Raw genomic sequence first — 18,882 nt, 5'->3', positions numbered from 1 at the left:
GCTGTTGAACAGCCTCAGGATCTGGGCAGCTAAGCCTTTGGACTCTCATATCCTTCCACAGAAAGAAACCCACAGTTCCCTCTCTGCTTGCTTCTCAACAAGTGGACACACTAACCTGTCCTCAGAGTATCCCATGATTTCTAATTTTTACTTCAGAAAGAGGAGAGGAGTTGGGACAGGGCTGGACTGCCGCTTCTCTGTCCACCAGCGAGGGAAGCCTGGGCAGGGGGCGCACTACTGGAGAAGACCAGGGTCAGGAAGAGGGAGTACCCCCATTACAGATGGGGCCCCATGTGGGCCCCCAGTCAGGGCCAGAGTTGATGAGGTTCCACCTTTAGCTGAAAATCCACTCTATGCTGTTTATCTGTAGCTCTCCCTCAGCCCACAGAGCTGAGACTTAACCCCGTTAAGTAGTGGGTTCGAGTGGACTTAACCCCTTAAGCTGTGGGTTTGAGCCCTATGTTGGGTGATATTCTTGGGTTGGGCTGCTTAGTGCCTGACCAGATTGCCAACTTCAAGGAAGTTACTTGAAGGGGAACTCCTCAGAGAGGCTTCTGACTGTTGTGTGTACTGTACCTGGAACTTTCACATAAATTTCAACTTCTGTAAAATTAAAAATTACATATAATGGAATCTGAACAGCGGAAGCAAGTTGCCCAGAATCCTGGCCTTCCTGGACTGGGACAGGTTCCTCTTAGTAAGGGGTAGAACCAGTCCCCTGTTTAGTTGTAGGGCTATCAGGATAAAAAGCCACGCCCAACGTGGGGCTCGAACCCACGACCCTGAGATTAAGAGTCTCATGCTCTACCGACTGAGCTAGCCGGGCAGATGCGAGGCTTTCCACCGCGACAGGCTTCCAGGCAAACTGAGGAACTTTGCTGTTCTGAGCCTGTTAAGGACAGGTCCTGGAGCCTCTGCGTGCTCCCTCCCCGGCACAACGCTGAATTCGAGTTCCTTTCCGCAAGGAGCGAGGGCAGGCCACTGTGCGCCGTGCTGTGCTGTACTGTCGGTGTGTCTGCGTGGCCCAGCGGCTCAGGGGAGCCGGGTGTGGGGTGAGGGCATGAGGCTGAGCGTCACGGGGGCTGGCCAGTAAGGAACGTGGTGTGATCCTCTACTAGGATGTGAGAGGTGCCAGGTTCCAGTCACAGGCGATCCGTGGGTTTCCAGCTGTCCCCCTTTTTAGTGGGCAGCAAGAAGCGAATCCGAAGGACTCCAGGGGCTTGCTGTCGGGACAAGCCGGGAAAACCCTCCTCCCCAAGTCGGTGCTGGACCCCTTGTTAGCGCAAGAGGAAAGAGAAGATGGGAGAGTAAAAGTCTGGAGCGTTGGGGCAGCTGCCCGTTTGGGAAGAAGTGAGCCTTGATCCCAGTTCTGACCGCTGCATCGGGGTTCCAAAGTTGCTAGGAGCTTCTGGGGTCAAGCCCGGGTCTGGGGTTGGGGGGCAGGGGAGGGCTCTAGCGAGGACAGGAGCCCTGAAGTCCTTCCCCGACTTGGAGGCTCGACTGGGCTAGGCTGGCCGGTTGGAAGGCAGCAGAGATTCATTCTCAGGCTCCGGGACTGTATCCCACGTTGGGTGAAATTTTTGGGCTGGGGTCCACCATGAGAGACCTCCCTGTTCACCCGGGCCACACAGACTCCGCAGGGTCATCTGCCGCCGCCGCCTCTGATTGTTCGGCGCTGGGTAGCCTTCGGCGAAGGCGGGGCCATCGTTGTGGGGGTGGGGGGCGGAGTGGGGAGGGGGCCTGAAGGTCTAGGGTGGGACCGGCTGCGCGCTCTCTCTCCCCCCAGGTTCTGGCTGCATTGCACTCCTTCCTCTTCTGGAATCGAAACCGAAACCTCTCTCCGCGCACCTTCCCAAGGGATCAAGAAGCCAGGACTCGTAGAACTAGGGGAATGCCCTGAGGCCAGGGCACAAGCCTCCAAGGACAAACGTCAGGAAAGCTACGCCAACGTGGCTCGTTGGTCTAGGGGTATGATTCTCGCTTTGGGTGCGAGAGGTCCCGGGTTCAAATCCCGGACGAGCCCGTCTTTTGGAACGGTGTCACGCGGCAGGTCCTGGGCAAGAGGAAACTTGGGTCCACCACAGGCTAGTCTGCTTCTCCGAGAGCAGGAGATCTGGTCTGTGTGCGGGACTGTGCAAGCACCAGGGAGTCCCATCCTCAGGGATAACGACCCAACTTCCTCTCGGCACTTTTTTTTTTTTCTTTGTGGTATTAAAAGGTCGTTTGCATACATCTTTTTCCTTCTGGAGGGGCTACCAGAAAGCCCTTCCACAGATAAGGGAAGGAAGGAAACCACAGTGGAAATTGGGCATGGGGAGAGATTTGGTCTTAGTTTTGGGGCCATGAACGACTAGGGCACCCCATAGGCGCCCCAGCCACGCTGTGTTTCAAGAGGCTTTATTCAGGGATGGCGGGCCCAGCAGATGAGCCATTGAAAAGATGGGTTGAGGCTCATAGCTCCAAAGCCAAGGGGCAGATCCTGCCCTGGGGTGGAGGGGGTGGAGGTGGGGGGTAGGGAGGGCACAGAGGAGGCTCTGGGTATTCTGGGTAGTCCAGGAGCAGAGAAAGTTCTAGAAAATGCGGTCCAGAGTCTTTCTTGTGGTTTCAGTGAAGGTGAGACAGGTGAGGCAAAGGGAACAGGCTTAGATGGGCTAGTCTGCACTAATTTCAGCTGCTTCTAGAACATAGCTCTGTCCATAGTTGTCTGTTTCTTGGCCTTGAGGTGATCCTGGCAGGGGGATAGGAACCCCCAGTGTGTGAGCCCGCTGAAGGAGGTGATTGGGGGCTGTAGACTCTGGAATGGTTGGTTTGCATTTGAAATGTTTAGGACAATTTGCTATCTCTAGGAATTGGCCAACCCTGGGAAGGAAAATCTCTCCAGGGTCAGCAAGGATCTGCTGTCAAGGTGTCAGAGTATAGAATATAAAAGACATGGTTCATATGAGCCGGGCCGAAGGCAGTGGTGGACATGTCAGGGGCCCGCAGTCTGGGAGGAGTTTCCTGATCTCAATCCCAGAGTCAGCCCCCGGATTGTGGCATAGCGCCCTCACCAGGCGGCTGCCTGCAAGTACAGACCGCTGGGCCTGCTTTCTGACCCAGTTTGTTCACTTAAGCCCAGGGCGGTATCCCTTTTATGCCTCCTGATTCTGGAGTCCCTGAGGGGAGCAGGTCTGCACAGATCCTGGGGCCCACTGGGATGCTAGGAGAGGTCTCTCTAGACCTGAGGCCTGGTGGAGATCAACTGAGGTAATCGAACTCCCTGGCCAGCCCTGCCTTCTCCTGTGGCCAGAACCATTCAAGGTTCTTAAGGGGATGGTTTCCCACCAAAATCCTCTTCTGAATCAACAGCCTCCTTCCCTCGGGGTCTACCCCCATCTTTACACCCAGCCCTGGATTTCCAAGGGAAACACTGGGATGGGTGGCTTTTCTGTCATAGTCAGGTCCCAATCTCCGCCGGACCCCTTTCTAAATTTACTTGGCTCAAAAAGGAAGTTGAGGAGTAAAGTGGCTGGAGAACCCATTGTAAGGGGGGAACATCATTGGTCACCTCCGATGGCTTAGGCAAGGTATTGGTGCACCACCGTGACAGCTTGTACCTAAACCAAACATGCAGGAATTGAGCAGCAATCCCAGAAATGTGTGTGAATTGCGCTGCAGTCCCAGAAATGTGTGTGAATTCTCGGTTCAAAAGGACGCCCAACGTGGGGCTCGAACCCACGACCCTGAGATTAAGAGTCTCATGCTCTACCGACTGAGCTAGCCGGGCAGTTGCCACCAAAGGGCGGCTGTTGAGTTTCAGAATGTGATTGGCTGCGCACAATCCAAAACGGCCGGGCAGATCTGGTCCTGGAGGGGCATGGCCACTTCTGGAGTCGCCAGATAGCACCCTGTGTTTGGGCTGCTCAGAATCCGCAGGGGAGCGGTCCCGAGCGGGTGAAGGCAGACGCCCCGCCCGCACCCACAGACAGATGGGCTCCGCGGCCGCCAGGGGGTGCTGCAGCACCGTCGGGGCTCAGAGCAGACCCACGCCCGCTGACACCCCACCACCCTTGGACCTGCGGCCCCGAGATGGGGAAATGCAACTGGACCCATCCTCCCTTATCTAATCAAGCAAACCTGTGTACTTAAAATAAGTTTTAGACCCACCAGATTCCACGTGTTTGCATGAAAACTCCAACTACACTTCCTTTGAATGATCGGAAATCAATGTATTTTTATGTAAAATTATAAAAATATATATTTCGCCCCATGCCTTCTTGGTCTGCCCTTGGGCGAACCTGAGCTGTAGGAACCTGCCGCCTGGCAGGGGATGGCGGAAGGCTCTGGAGACCCCCGGGGTGCCTGCCGTCACACCTGCCTGCTGCTCTCTGCCTCTAGATCCAGTCTCCAGGGACTCGGGGTGAGGGCTAAGATGTCCCTGGGCTGGGAGTGGGACCTAGCAGTTCTCTGCTCCTCTCTTACCCCAAGCTCTGGAGTTGGTTTGCCTCAGTGAATCTGCTGAGGATCCCGGGAGATTTCAGACTCCCCACGCTCTGCTCCTGCCGTGGGGGCCGCTGGCCTGCATCCTGAATCCAGCCAAGCAACTGCAGAGAGGGGCAAGGAGGGAACCCGTACACAGACCAGGGAAGAGAGAATACGAAGGTATCATCCTTAATGGTGCTGGATGTGTGCACAGTACTGAGGGTGTTCAAAAACAAAAGACTTTATTTGTAGAGGTATTTGCACCCCTCAGCCCCCACAAAAGTGAAAAACATTTATGGGTGAGGCAATGCTATATGTGCTTTAAAACAAAAAAAATGGAGGAAGGTGGGTTTTAAAAATAGGCAGAAATGGGGGAGGCCCTGCATGCTCGGGGCAGAGTTTTGGAGAACTCTATATTTCTGCTCAATTTTGCTGTGACCTAAAATTGTTCTAAAAAACAAAGTGTGTTTTTAAAAAATACACAGACAGGTGCACCTGGCTGGCTCAGCTGGTAGAGCGTGTGACTCCTGATCTCAGGGTTGTAAGTTCATGCCCTGTGTTGGGCATGGAGTCTATCTATCTATTTATTTATAAAGATTTTATTTATTTATTTGAGAGAGAGAGAGAGCATGAGCAAGTGGAGGGGCAGAGGGAGAGAGAGAAACAGACTCTCTGCTGAGCAGGGAGCCCGATGCAGGGCTCAATCCCTGGACCCTGGGATCATGACCTGAACCAAAGGCAGACACCTAACCAACTGAGCTACCCAGGTGCCCCATTAAAGATAATTATAAAAAATGCACAGATAGACTTCCATTACTATTTCTTCCGATACATTTAGCCCTGTCTTTCTTTTCTTTTTGGGTCTCTGGCATCTCCAATATTAGGTCTTTTGTTAAAGTCCCACAAATCCTTGAGGTTCTGCCCTTCCTTCTTTCTCTCCTTCCTTTGTCTTCCTCTTCCTTCCATTCCTGCAAAATCTGTTTTCTGTGTTCTTCAGATTCGGTCATTTCTGCCGTTCTATCTTCACGTTCACTTATTCTTTCTTCCATCTTGCCCATGCGTTTAGCCATTAGGCTTTTCATTTCAGTTACCTCATTCCTCATCTCTACGTTTTTCCATGTGGTTTTTCTTGATATTTTCTATTTGTTTGAGACTCCCAACTTTTAAATTTGTTTCAAGTGAGTTCTTTAAAGCTTCTTCAAACATTTTTAGGATGGCTGCTTTCCCACCTCTCCCCTCCCTTTCAGACAGTTCCAAAATCTGTGTCGGTGTCTTTCACCTTTTCTCTTTCAAGTTGAGATTTTCGTGGCTCTTAGAATGACCAGTGATTTTTCAGTTGCATCTTGGACGTTTCTGGTATTATGCTTTGAAACTCCAGATCTTATTTATGTCTTTGGACTTCTGACAATGCGCCCCTGTGGTGGGAGAAGAGAACTCCTCCTTTTTGTTTGGGGAGGAGGGAGCAGGTCACAAAGGTGGGGCTTCCTGATGGCTGAACAGGAATGAGAGTTCAGGCTCCCCACTAAGCTTCTGCAGTCACCACCTGGCTGAGGGGAGGTGCGGCACCCCATCAGACAACGAGAAGGCTGGGACAACGTTAGAAGCCGTATTGAAGCAGGGCATCAGAGCCTGCTGCTGGGCACCTGGTCACAGGCGGAAGTGGCTCTCGGGTTTTGTGCAGGTCCCAGGAAGGGAAAGAAGAGGTGAGGAGAACGTGGAGCTGAAGTCAAAGTGTCCATTTCGTGTGCCGCACGCTTAGGACAGGCAAGCCCTATGCAGTCGCCTTATTCTCCCCTTCTGCAAGTGTGTGTGTTGGGGAGTGGGGTGGGGGGTCGGGTCGCGGGAGGCTCCCTGAACCCGCACTGTTATTAACACAAGAGGCAATGTGGGGCGTCAGCCAGACTCTGGCTCATCCGGAACATAGCTGGGGGTGCTTCCCGGCCTGGTCTGGGTGCTCTGACGGCTCCCGTGGGAGAAGGTGGCGGGCTTCTCAGCCCAGTCCTACAGGCTCGCTCCCCCTGGCGGCCAGGCAGGGAAACTACCTGGGAGTGCAGGAGCTGCGGCCGGGGGTGCGCGAAGCGCAAGGACTCCAAGGCTGAAGCTGCGGCGCCCCATGTCTGTGTGGTCTGGTTCCCTGGAGATCTGTCTCTGCTGGCCTCAGCTCCCTAAACTCAACGCGGAGTTTAAATTCAAGCCTCAGGAATTAAAGAACTCTGACTCTTTCAGCGCGGCAGCGGGATGAGGGTGTGGTGGACCATCAGGCTGATATTGTGGCTGCAGGTGGCCCTGAGGTGGGTACCCAGAGCTTCAGTGAGGCTTCGGGGAGTTTGTGAGAGGAAAAGGGTTCGGGCTCGTCCGGGATTTGAACCCGGGACCTCTCGCACCCTAAGCGAGAATCATACCCCTAGACCAACGAGCCACACGTAGTTAACCTTTACTTCTGCTTATTTCTAGTTATCTTCACGCCCTGGTTAATCGCCTCCCACTCCCATGGGTGGCAATGACGCGCGCATCACCTCTCCCGGAGGAGGGTGCACCTTTGTCTCCTTTCGCAACACGTGCCTTTAGTACGTGGAGTAGCTGGGAGGTAGAGACAGACTTTGTCCTTACCTGGCTAGCTCAGTCGGTAGAACATGAGACTCTCAGAGTTGTGGGTTTGAGCCCCAAGTTGGGTGTATGGTTTTTTGACTGCTCAACAGGCCTTTTAAGATGACACCGGGCAAGGAAAGTATTTCCTGTCGTTTACACGAGGCTGTTTAGCAATCTAGGCTGGTGGCGGATGCTTCCCGTGAGACCTCTGCCCCGGGCTGTGGCTCTTGGAAGCCTCACACCTTGCTGGTGCTTGAGGGAAACAATGCAGATATTTGGGGCCGCCAGCCAGCTTTTGAATACGTGGCGGGAGAAGACACAGAGTTTAGTTAGTAACCGCAGGATGCCCTGCCCCCCACCGTGCTTGACTCGGGAACAGGATTCAAACCCAGAGGTCAGAGTCTGTGTGTGTGTGTGTGAGGGGGTGTCGAGAGGGAGCAGGACTCTAGGTCCTGAGTGGGGCTCCCAGGAGGAGGCTCCCAAGCAGGGCCACCCTAGTGCTGGGGAGCGCCCTCCCCCACTCCCACCTTCAGGTCAGCGGTCTCTCATTTGGAAGGCTTCTCAACTTTGCTCCACTCTCCCCAGTGAAAGGGAAATGGAAGCAGGGGATTTTATTTTCCATTTTGGGGGAGAGAGAAAAGGAGGGCTTAGGGTTCCCATCAGCTGATTTTCTTCCATTCTCTTGCAATGGCTTATGCTGTTAAAAAGGCCTCTCTCAATGTTTGCTAGAACTGGGTTTTCTTTCCTTTTTGGTGGGAGTGGAGGCTGCTTTGGGGGAGACACCACAGCAGCTGACTGACACTCTCCTGGACCCCTCCCTGGAGCTCAGATCCCAGGCCTGTGGCTGGGACTTCTCCCAGAAGTGTCCACATCTCTCCCTTCAGGGCACTCTTGGTGTTGGGAATCGTTCCTGGTATTTTTTTGGGTAAAAGAATGTTCAGTTTACTAGGTACTTAGGTCCATACACCTTAGTCGCTTTTTTGGAAAAAATGTCTTACCAACCCAGTACCTCTGTTAGTTTCCAGTGGCTGCCATAATAAGTTATCACAATCTGAGCGACTTAAAACTACAGAAACAGATATTCTCACACTTCTGGAGACCAAAGTCTAAAGTCAAGTGCCCACTGGCCACCTTTGGTGGCTCTAACCTCCTCTCTCCCTCATTTGTCTGACATACTAACTCGCTATCCCTTCATGGGTGAGGCAGGGCTTGGCCAGGGAGGCATGTGCCCTCATATTCTGGAGTCTGGGATGCCCACTCTGGATCTGGTTTTAAGACCAGTCCCCTGGAGATGCTCCCAGTGGCACCCAGCAGCTTCCTTCCACCCAGAACACTGGGATCTGCTCTCAAGGGAAACATCATCTGTCTTTCCTCCCCTCTCCCCCGTGCTCCATGCCAAATGGTGGGGATGAGGGTAGGGGTGGGGAGGGGAGAACACAGGGACAGTCTAAGCAGAGGGCAGCAAGAGCAGGTCCAAGCTGGCTCTGCAGACCTGAAGGTCTTTTAATCCCCATCATGTGTAATGGTGGGTCTCTGAGTCCCCGTTTCTTCCTGGCCTTGGGTGGACTTTGGCTCCCTTAGGTGGTAACAACCTGACCATCTGGAGAAGAAAAAGAACCAGAGACAGGGCTCATCTGGGATTTGAACCCAGGACCTCTCACACCCAGAATGAGACTCACACCCTTAGACCAATGAACCACACCGACTCTATGCTCTGTTCTTGATTCTGTCCACTTGCTTTCCCTGGGCTCAGGGGCAGCAGGGTCCCAGAAGCGCACCCCAAGGTAGGAGTATTTGGCTTATCTTCCAGAAAAGAGTGAGGCTCCATAATGCTAGGCCCAGAGTCTCAAGGGTCAATTTCCCCCAGAGGCTCTGTCACCAGGACCTCCCTCCAGGGCCAAGGCTTGGGAACTTGGGCTGCCTTGGAGCTGGGCAGGGCTCCAGGACCGTAAGGGGTTCTGGGGGGACTCAAACCTAAGACCAGGGAGTTCCCACCCTCCCAAAGCTTGGGCCAAAGCTGTCTCCTCTGCTAACAGGAAGGGGACCTAAGGTCAGGGGCAGACTCAGAGGCTCCTGTCCTCATCCAAGCCCATCCTCTTCTGGGCTCAGCCCCCAAAACCCCCTCGCAGCTCTGGGTCCCCCGAAATCCCTTTTTTTGCCCTGGTGCTGGGCACAGTCCAGCAACCCTCCTTCCGTGGTGGCACCCCTGGGCACAGATATGTGGGGCCTCAAGGGACCATGCTTATTCTCCCCCGTGGATGGGTGGTCGTTCTAGAAACCTACTGGAAAGAAAGGCGGTGGTCTCGACGTGACCTTGCACAGTATCCTGGGGCACAGGGGTCCAGTCCTGCAACTGGTCCTCTAGGTCTTCCTGGTCCAAGCCCCTCTGCCTGCCCCAAAGCCAGGCATGGGGTGGGGAGGAAGGTATGGGGGGTGGGGACAGGGGGTGAAGATGTTGAGAATTTGAAAGTGAGACTTCTCTGGGATTTGGACCCTGAGCTCTCGCAGGTGGTGAGTGGGGGTAGAGAGATTGACTTATGTTCCAGGGACCACAATAGAGAAGGGCACCTTGTTCCCATTACATCTAGTGACCTTGACCTCCATGACCCTGTCCTCCCAGTCTGCAGGAGGGTGCCGAGCTTCCTGTGTCTCACTGGAGGGCTGGTCTGTTGGGGGGAAGCCTGGGTTTGCACCCCAGAGCTGAGAAGGAAGAAGGCGCTCTTCTTCCTTCCTCGCCTGTGTGTTGGACCCTGGACAGAGGGACCGTGGAATTTCAGGGACTCGGTGCCACCCAGGAACCAGCTTCCCAGGGTTACCGAGCCCCTAGGCCTCCTCCTCTCTGTCCCTCTGGGTCAGCATGCCCCTTTCCCTGCCCCTGTCCCTGAATTTCAGGCCAGATGGTCCCTCCTCCTTGCAGCTTTTAATCCTGAGGTTCTTGGTTTCAGGCAGGGGAATCCTATTGGAAATGGTACTGATCAGGCGGGTGTTCAGTGAGGGAGAAGTCTGCTTGCCCCCGCACTGCCCCACTTTCCCTTTGAAGGAAGGTAAAGGTGGTATGCCCAGCTAGTTCAGTGGGTAGAGCAAGAGACTCTTAATCTCAGTGTTGTGGGTTCAAGCCCCATGTTGGGAGTGTGGCTTTTTACAAGCCTGGGTGCATAGAATTCATGGTTTCAGGTGCTTAGGTCTAAACCTTAAGGCAAGCAGTTAGCACAACTCAAGATTTCAGGGACTAACTCTCGGGGGACCCAAACACCAAATCCCCAGCAGCTGCAGGGGACCACAGGAGAAAGTGAGGCATTGGGGTTGCTCAGGAAGGGGTCTGAATCTAGTCCCTTCCACACAGAAGGTGGACCTGAGTTGCTTTTCCATTATGAGATTTTAGTGTGTTTCTAGTCTGTGGAGGCGGGACAGGAAGAGCATAGCTCTGGGGGATCATTCCTGCCATTCGGGGCTCTCCCACGGCACACGCACATGCCCTCCTGCCCGCCCCCCTCACCACTGTGGGTGAGCGTGTTCCCTACTCTTGAGAAGACTAGCACTGCCCAGTTGCCTGGTCCTCTGGGATACCCGGATGTGGTCCTGGATCTGACTCCCTGGACTTCCCCAGAGTGGGTGTAGATGTGAATTAAATATAAAGGCGCGAAGTCCCTTGCCTCCTGATCCTGGACTTCTGAGTTCATTAGAGACACACAGGCTGCATTTCTCTCCTCTCCCATTTCCCTCATAAGTGCAAGGAAGTCAATCCTGTGAAAGTTACCTTGAGTTTCAATCACAGACCGCGGACAGCTTACCAGTTCCCAATGCAGTCTTTCCCAGCTGGGACCCAGGATGGGGCTCCCGATTTTTCCCCGGTGGTGGGACGGGATGGAGAGACGGAGATGGGCTAGAGCTATGGAAGGATGGGGGACATACCCCTCCTCATGGGCAGGGTCGTAGAACAGAATCCACAGGCACTGGCAACAGGAGTTTCTGCACCCATGAGGGTCTGTCTGCTCATCCCTAGACTGGGAGAGGAAACCTGTAGCCTTTTCTTTTGCACAAGTTTCAAAACTTCCTCCCCCATCCCAGGAGACCCAGTCCTTAGGGTGGCAGGTGTCCAAGGTGGTTGGGAAGCTGGGAAGTTCAGAGGAGGGAGACGAGCTCTGGTCACCTGAAGCTGGATCAACATGGAGAGGACACCTTCAGTCTGTTCCACTGTCCCCAGCTCGCTCTGGGGGTGGGGCGCAGAGCCCTGAACTCTTGATCCACTAACTTAGACAGAAAGATCAGGGCTCTAGAAGCCAAAGGGGAACTTCATCACCACCTTCCTGCTGTTGGGTGGTAGTCCTTGCCATGGCACCTGAGCCATGGAGAACCAGATGTGTCCATGTGCATGAGTGGAGGTGATGCTGGTTTGACCCCCAGGGGACCCCACAGGAACAGCCAAGAGGGTCCTTGGATTTCTGCAGCACAGAAATCAAACATGAGCGGAGAGGAAGTAAGAGCAGAAGTTGTTGAAGACATAGAGTAGGTACGGACAGAATGGTAGACTTAGAAAGGACAGGCCCCAAGCAAAAGACAGCCCTAGCTTGGGGCCTGGAGTTTTTATGAGGATGGCGGTTCCATGAGCGTGCCTTCTCAGCCATCCAGGAACACGGAGGAGTGTTTAGGTGTTCCCCATAAGTCGCTTATGCCCTGAAGCCAGGGGTCTTGATGACATTCAGGATGATTCCCCCTGGGGCACAGTTGCACTCCTTAGATGTTATCTGTTGGGCTTGAAGACTCCTAAGAAATCATTAACTCCTTGACATTTACAAGGTGAACATATGTTATCTGTCCTATAAGATGTGTGTAAGGTGGGCACGTAGGTCCTAGGGGAATGGAAACAGGAAAAGGAGTGAAAAAGGGAGTTTTTCATGGGGTCCCTTTGGACCCCATGACTCCAAGCCATCCAGGTGGCATCCCCAGTCTTCTAAAATACCAGCTGGGGCGCACCAGCCATGGTATGACCTTGGAGCAGGATTCAAACCTAGATTTCAGGGGCTTTAGAGTGGCTCTGGGTCCATCTCCCAGGAAGGCAGGGGTAGAGGTGCAGAGCAGAGGAGGGTGGGCTGGAGGCTGAGACAGCGGGCTCTGTGTCTGCACCAGTCCCATGTCCTGACGGAAAGCCTCGGGTCAGAGTTTGTGAAACTGTACCCCATAGCGTTGATAACGTTAAAACTGTCACCAGCAGGACTCCCAGTGTCAGGCCAGAGCTCCGGCCAGCCTAGACCAGTTTGAGCTCTGCTGCTGCCTCACACCTGTGCTCATGAACCATGGAGAGCATGCCAGTGTGGGGTCCATGTGTAACTCCCCAAGGAGCAAACCCACATGACCTTGTGTCACGGGAGCATATGGGGAGTGGAACTGGGGGCCACTTGTGTCCTTGGCCTCTGACAGTTGCTGAGCCAGGGTTGAGCTGGGAGGCCAATGCATCCTCTTCTGTCTCAAATTAGCCAGCCTGGGCGTTTCCCAGGGAGAAAAGGCCATCACTCCCGCAGCCTGCGTGTCCTCACTTCTTTTATTGGAGCAGTAAAATAAGGTCTGGAAAATAAGCTGGATTTACTCCAGGAATGCAAGGTTGGTTTTATGTTCAAGAAAGTCTATCAGAGTAGTCAGTCATATTGATGGATTGAAAAAGTTCGGGATGCCTGGGTGGCTCAGTTTGGTTAAGCGGCTGCCTTCAGCTAAGGTCATGATCCCAGTGTCCTGGGATCGAGTCCCACATCAGGCTCCTTGCTCGGCAGGGAGCCTGCTTCTCCCTCTGCCTCTACCCTGCCATTCTGTCTGCCTGTGCTTGTGCTCTGTCTCTCTCTCTCTCTCTCTAACAAACAAATAAAATCTTAAAAAAAAAAAAAAAGTCCCATGATCTTCATAAATGTAAACACCTTGGATGCAATTCACATCTGTATTATCACACCTGGATTTTATTTTCTGTATTCCGTGATGGCTTGACATCTGAGGGGGCTTGCTAGCTGAGGACAGACTGCCCCTCTCCTTAGCTAGCTAATTCCTAGGGACCACTAAACCACTTGCCTGCTAATAGGCCTTTCATATGCAAACCAACCAATTCTGGGTCTATATGCCTGCCCGCCCTGCTCCTTATCTGACACGCCAACCCTCTATTTCTCCTGCCCTAATCATCCACGGTCAGAATCAGACAACTAGGGACAGCCCCTATATCCCACTTCCCATTGCATTATTCAATCCAGCCAGTCCTAAACTGTTTACTCTGCCTTGACTTGCCTTTCCCATGGAAACAATTTGCTTAGAACTGCGGGAGGCTCCCAAGGGGGTCGTCTCCCACCCCATGGGGCTTGGGGATCAACAGGGAGAACCAGAAGCAGCTATGGGCACTTCCTTCCCCCTCGCCCCGACTGGCAGCCCTGGAGATGGGTGAGTAAAATGGGACCATCATCTCTTCCTTCTCCTTTCCTCCTCCTCAAGAGATTTGAGGGCATAGGCCTACTTGATGCCAGTCCCCTTTCTCTGGTCTGCTCCCCAGCCGCCATTGACAGTCCCCACAACCCGCACAGCCTGAATGAAGCCTTGGGATCCCCTGCAGAGTGAGTGCTTTTTCAGCTGGGGGAGTGGGGGCTGCGGCTCATCCAAGCCCCTCATCTTCCCCTCCCCCACAATCTGCTCCCCACTCCCCTGGTGGCAGAAATCGATCCCGGTCCAGTTCTACAGATCCATCATCCTGGGACTGGGCCGCTCTGCCTCTGGCCACCTAGACCCACGAGGTCTCCCCATGGCCACCTCACTGCTCAGCCCCGCTCCTGGCTTCCAGAAACAGCTCAGCCTATCTGGGAATGAACTGGAGGTTACACGTGATACAAACAGTTGTGGGGAAAGTGTTAGTAAACACTATTGTGTGTGAGGCTTGTTGGTCTAGGGGTATGATTCTTGCTTTGGGTGTGAGATGTCCTGGGTTCAAATCCCAGATGAGCCCAAGCCATGCATACTTGTTCTCTACTATTTTAACTCAGGAATATCAAGTTTAAGGTGTGGACCCTGGGTTTTCATCCAGGTACAGGCTGGTTTCTTTGGGTGGGGAGTAGTGACTGTCACCTTCACAGTCAGCCCCCCTGCGTGCCCCAGGAGCATCCAGTCCCACCTCCTCTGCACTCTGTGGCCCTGACGTCCCCACCCCCCTTTGCTAGACACCTGTTTCCTCCTACCCTCCCAACTGAGATGTGCTGCTCTAAGTGTAAAATGCAAGTCAGGTTTTGAATACGTGTTACCAGAAAAGTAAGGTATCTTACTACTTGTTGAAATGGTATTTTGGATATACTGGGTTATGTAAAATATATTACCATTAATTTTACCTGTTTCTTTTGACTTATTCTTATTATTTTAAATAATAATAACTTTTATTATTTATTATTATTTAATAATAATAAGTTTAAATAATAATAAATACGAGACTCGGCTCATATTTGTGACCTGTAATAATGGACCGAGCGAGCTGGCCAGTGGCATGACTCACGCTGCAGGGATAGAGGTCCTGGGTCCAAATGTTGACTGAGCTCATGACTGTTCCTTCCGGTTTAGGGACCACAGGACAGGAGTAGGGGGTACGGGGGCGGGTGGCTATGGACAGGAAGCTTAGCCATGCAGGCCTTTCTTTCACCAGCTGTTAAATGGGGACCGTTCTGATTCAGAATGATTTATTTGAAAGATTGTCCTTTCTGCCACTGATGTGTGGTACAAAATTCTTCACAAATCAAGAGTCTGTGTTGTTCTAATACTTTTTCCATGATCTGTTTAGCCTTGCACCCAAACTGGTCTAGCTTTGTGGGTAAGACTTGATACCCAGGAGTGTTAGTTTCTCAAATTTGTTTTGGTTCTTATTGGCCTTTCACACATTCATATAAGTGTGAGAATCAACTTGTCAGTTTACACAAAAATAGTGATTGGGATTTCTATTGGTATAGTACTGATTCTGTAGGTCAGTTCTGGGTGGTTTGACATCATTACAATACTGAGTCTTTCAAGTCATAAACATGATGAATCTCTTCTTAATTAAGGTCTTCTTTAACTTATAATAGTATTTTATAGTTTTCTGAGAAAGGGTTTGTACATCTTTCCCTAGAATTTTTGGTAGGTGTTTGATGTTGTTGATACCAGTGTAAATTATATCACTTTGGATATACTTTTCTATTTTTTTGCAGATATACAAAATTATAATAAATTTTGATGTATTAATCTGGGATTCAGTGACACTGTGAAGCTCACATGTTATTATTTTTTTAAATTTTGTTTAATTATTTATTTGACAGAGAGAGATCACAAGTAGGCAGAGAGGCAGGCCCAGAGAGAGAGGAGGAAGCAAGCTCCCTGCTGAGCAAAGACCCTGAGACCCAAGACCCTGAGATCACGACCTGAGCTGAAGGCAGTGGCTTAACCCACTGAGCCACCCAGGCACCCCTCACATGTTATTTCTAATCTGTAGAATTTTCTATATATTCACGCATGTCATCTGTGAATCAAGGCAGTATTACTTACTTCCCATACTTATTTTGATTACTTTTAATTACTTTTCTTGTCTAATTGCGCTAACTAGAACCTCCAATAAAATAGAAATGTGATGGAAGTCATTCTTGTTTTGTTGCAGAATTTGCAGAGAGAAGTTTTCAAAATTCTACTATTATATGTGTTTGCTGCCTTTTGTTTTAATAGTTACCACACGACAGTTGTTGCTGTGTAACACTGCCGGACTTCGAGGTAGAAAACAGTACGTTTGGGGGCACTTGGCTGGCTCGGTCGCCGAACATCAGAGCCTTGCTTTGCTTCAGCGGTAATCTTAGGGTCCTAGGATGGAGCCCCTCTTCTGGCTCTGTGCTCCGCAGGGTCTCTGCTGGACTGTTTCCCTCTCCTGCCCCCTCTGCTGCTCCCCCTGCTCTCTCTTAGCAGAGAGGTATATGGGTAAAATCCTTAAATTCAATTAAATAAAATGATATGTTTTTATGCTTATGGATTCTTTGGGTCAGGAATTCAGGAGGGGATAGCAGGTACAACCTGCACCTATTAAACTGGAGTTCGGGAGAACTTGAATTCTAATAGCCTCCATGAACCCCCTGCTCCCGTGTCTGTCATATGAACAGCTCAGCCGGGACTGTGGAATGGAGCATCTACACAGGTTTTCTACACGTGGCTAGGACTTTCTTATAGACAAGAAAAGTGACGTGAAAGATTGTTTATTTTCTCCTGACTATGGGTTTATTTTCCTGCTTCTTTTCATGTATGTTCATTTTTCATTGAATGTCACATGTTTATAATCTTACTTTGTTGGGTGCTGGACATTTTTTTTTTTTTTTAAAGCAATCTATACACCCAGCATAGGACTGGAACTCATGCCCCTGAAATCAAGAGTCACATGCTCCCTAGACTGAGGCAGCCAGGTTCCCCTAGGGTCTTGCTTTTAAACTTAGGTAGACGGAACTAGGAGAAGGTTTCTCTTTGCTTCATAGACTGCCCAGGGATGAAAACCACAACAAGCAGGGGCCCTGATACTCAGTACTGGGGTCCACCAAGGGCGCGTGTCCTTAACACCCATTAACACAATTGGTCCCTGGTCAGGCTTTGCTCAGGGCTAAGCAACAGATTTGAGCCTGACTCTGGGGCTTTTCTTTTCTAGAGAGAGTGAGGGGGAGGCTCCCCCTTGACATAAAGAAAGAACCACAGAAAATTTCCCAGTGTCTGGCTAGCTCACTCAGAAGACTGCAAAGCTCTCTCCCAGCCTGGGCTTGGAGCTCCACGCTGGCTTTTCCCCCCAACCTCAGAAAGGGTTCTTGGTTCCAAGGCACCCACCTAAAGATCAGATCAGCAGTGCTTGGCCCATTTATTGCTCAGAGTGTTAGGGAATCGCTGAGAAAATCAGCTAATGGGAGAAGCCGACGCTCCTCCCCTCAGTTCCTTTCCGGGTTCATGCACCCCCTGGAACTAGAGGACCAGCAAGAGTGGTGCTGCCTATGTTATATTGGGGAGAGTGCAACCCCCTGCCCATTCTTTCGTGGCACTTCTGCAGCTGGTGCAGTCCCGAGAACAATGGATTGGGCACCCTCCCCAGGTCAGCTTTCTCAAAATGTAGGCTTTGTTCAGGTTAAAACCAACTAAAGGCAGAGGCCCCTGTCCCAGCTTCGGGTGTCCTAAGAGGTGTAGCCTGGAGTCGTGGCTGACAACAGTCTTTTGACAACAGAAACTACTCAGGAGTGCCAAAATGTAGCCATTCTACCCCAGGTGGGACTCGAACCCACAATCCCTGGCTTAGGAGGCCAGTGCCTTCTCCATTAGGCCACCGGGGCGTACCCCTGAGGCGCCGGCTCCCCTGTCAGGACCCGCCCCTATCCACGCTCAGGCCGGGAGCTGGTGGGTAGCGCCAAGTGTCTTGCGCGCCCTTGCTTTTTGGAGACATCTGTTCTGGCGTTTGGCTGTGCTTCTGGTTTGTTTAGGGCGCCGGGCAGGTGCAGAGTCCCGGCACCTCTCACCCACCCCGCGCCCGGTGTAGGTCGGGCGCGGGGCGCTGTGTGGCTCGTCGGGCCCCGGGGCCGCCCCGGCTGCTCAGCCGCCCGAGTCCCCGCTGCACCCTTTTCCGTTCCTCGGTGGTTGGAAGCCTCTGGCGTGTGCATCTCCGGGAATGGCCCGGGGACACCCGGGCATCGCGCCGACTCTCACCCTCCACTTTGTGGTATCAGGGGAAACTGCCCAAAGGTCCCGTACCCTGCGCCGAGGTGGGTCACCAAGGACCTAATCCGTCGTCTTCGTTCTGGCCTCTTGGTTTAAGGTACAGTGCTTGTTTTGGGGGCTTACCGTCCCTACGCCCGAGTCTCGGCCGTCCCCAAGTGTCCAGATTCTCTTGGCGTCAGGTGGGGGCGAGCCGGGAAAGTGTCTCCCCGTTTTAGTCCCCAGCACTGGAGAGGTGGTCGATGCGGCTTTTTCCTGCTGGAGAGGTGTCCTTCACTTGGTAACGCGCGGAGGGGGCAGAAGGACCCTGGTGGGAAGGAACGAGGTCTGGGGAGAACTGGGAACCTCCACCTGCACCATCGGACGGACGTGGCCCCTTGTCCCACCACAATGTGGAGACTCAGCGAGCCCAGACGGCAAACCGCGCTCCAAGCGTGGGGTTGGAGGGGGTGGCTTGGTTCCTCCTCCACCGCGGCGTGGGCGAGTCTTCTGTGGTTCAAGGAATGGAATACAGTTCCCGGTCCTGGGCTGGGGGTGCAGGTCCTCCCTATCCTCGGATCGCACCCCCAGAAACTCTGCAGCTGAGTCACCTGAGGCTTCAGAACAAAGGACAGAGCGCTGAAGACGTGCACGTGTTGCCCGGCTAGCTCAGTCGGAAGAGCATGAGACTCTTAATCTCAGGGTCGTGGGTTCAAGCCCCACGCTGGGCGGGCTCTCCATTTTGGGCGTCAACAAGTTTCCAACTCTCTCTTGAGAGAGAGATCTTCCTGAGAAAATAAATCTCGTGGTGGTTCACTGCATCAGAAAGCACAGTACTTGGGTGTAACTTTTACCTTCAAGGGAGACAGTCTGAGGCACTTTCTCTGCCTTCGGAGTTTTAATTTTTAGGGTTGGTGGTGACTTCAACATAGATGGGCAGAGCCAAGCTTGGAGGGGCAGGTCTGTATAGGTCAATCTAAGCTTTCCCCCTATGGACTGAGTCTCCCTGCCTCACTTGTAGGCATCAGGTCACTCTGGGTCAGTCAGTCTCGGTGGGTAGGGCCTCCGGCACCTCATACTAAAGGAGATTCATATCCTACACCTTGTCTATGCATGGGTGCTACAGTTGTCAGACTGCACCTGGGAACC

At 52.5% G+C, this 18,882-nt stretch overlaps 6 non-coding genes across 6 annotated transcripts; 2 read left to right on the top strand and 4 right to left on the bottom strand.

The window, feature by feature from the left end:
* Positions 1–753: 753 nt before the first annotated feature.
* TRNAK-CUU lies at positions 754–826 on the bottom strand. Its single transcript has one exon. It is a non-coding gene; the product is annotated as a tRNA-Lys (tRNA).
* A 1,125-nt stretch (positions 827–1,951) lies between these two features.
* On the top strand, positions 1,952–2,023 carry TRNAP-UGG. Its single transcript has one exon. It is a non-coding gene; the product is annotated as a tRNA-Pro (tRNA).
* Positions 2,024–3,693: 1,670 nt separating this feature from the next.
* On the bottom strand, positions 3,694–3,766 carry TRNAK-CUU. Its single transcript has one exon. It is a non-coding gene; the product is annotated as a tRNA-Lys (tRNA).
* A 3,042-nt stretch (positions 3,767–6,808) lies between these two features.
* Positions 6,809–6,880, bottom strand: TRNAP-AGG. The gene has a single exon. It is a non-coding gene; the product is annotated as a tRNA-Pro (tRNA).
* A 10,422-nt stretch (positions 6,881–17,302) lies between these two features.
* Positions 17,303–17,375, bottom strand: TRNAR-CCU. The gene has a single exon. It is a non-coding gene; the product is annotated as a tRNA-Arg (tRNA).
* A 1,016-nt stretch (positions 17,376–18,391) lies between these two features.
* On the top strand, positions 18,392–18,464 carry TRNAK-CUU. The gene has a single exon. It is a non-coding gene; the product is annotated as a tRNA-Lys (tRNA).
* The last annotated feature ends 418 nt before the right edge of the window (positions 18,465–18,882 follow it).

This window comes from Mustela putorius, unplaced genomic scaffold (assembly GCF_011764305.1).
Source record: "Mustela putorius furo isolate JIRA1106 unplaced genomic scaffold, ASM1176430v1.1 tig00004007_pilon_pilon_pilon, whole genome shotgun sequence".
In the NCBI taxonomy this organism is placed as follows: Eukaryota; Metazoa; Chordata; class Mammalia; order Carnivora; family Mustelidae; genus Mustela; species Mustela putorius.
The sequence above is the reverse complement of the archived record's forward strand: the minus strand, read 5'-3'. Positions and strand labels throughout refer to the sequence as shown.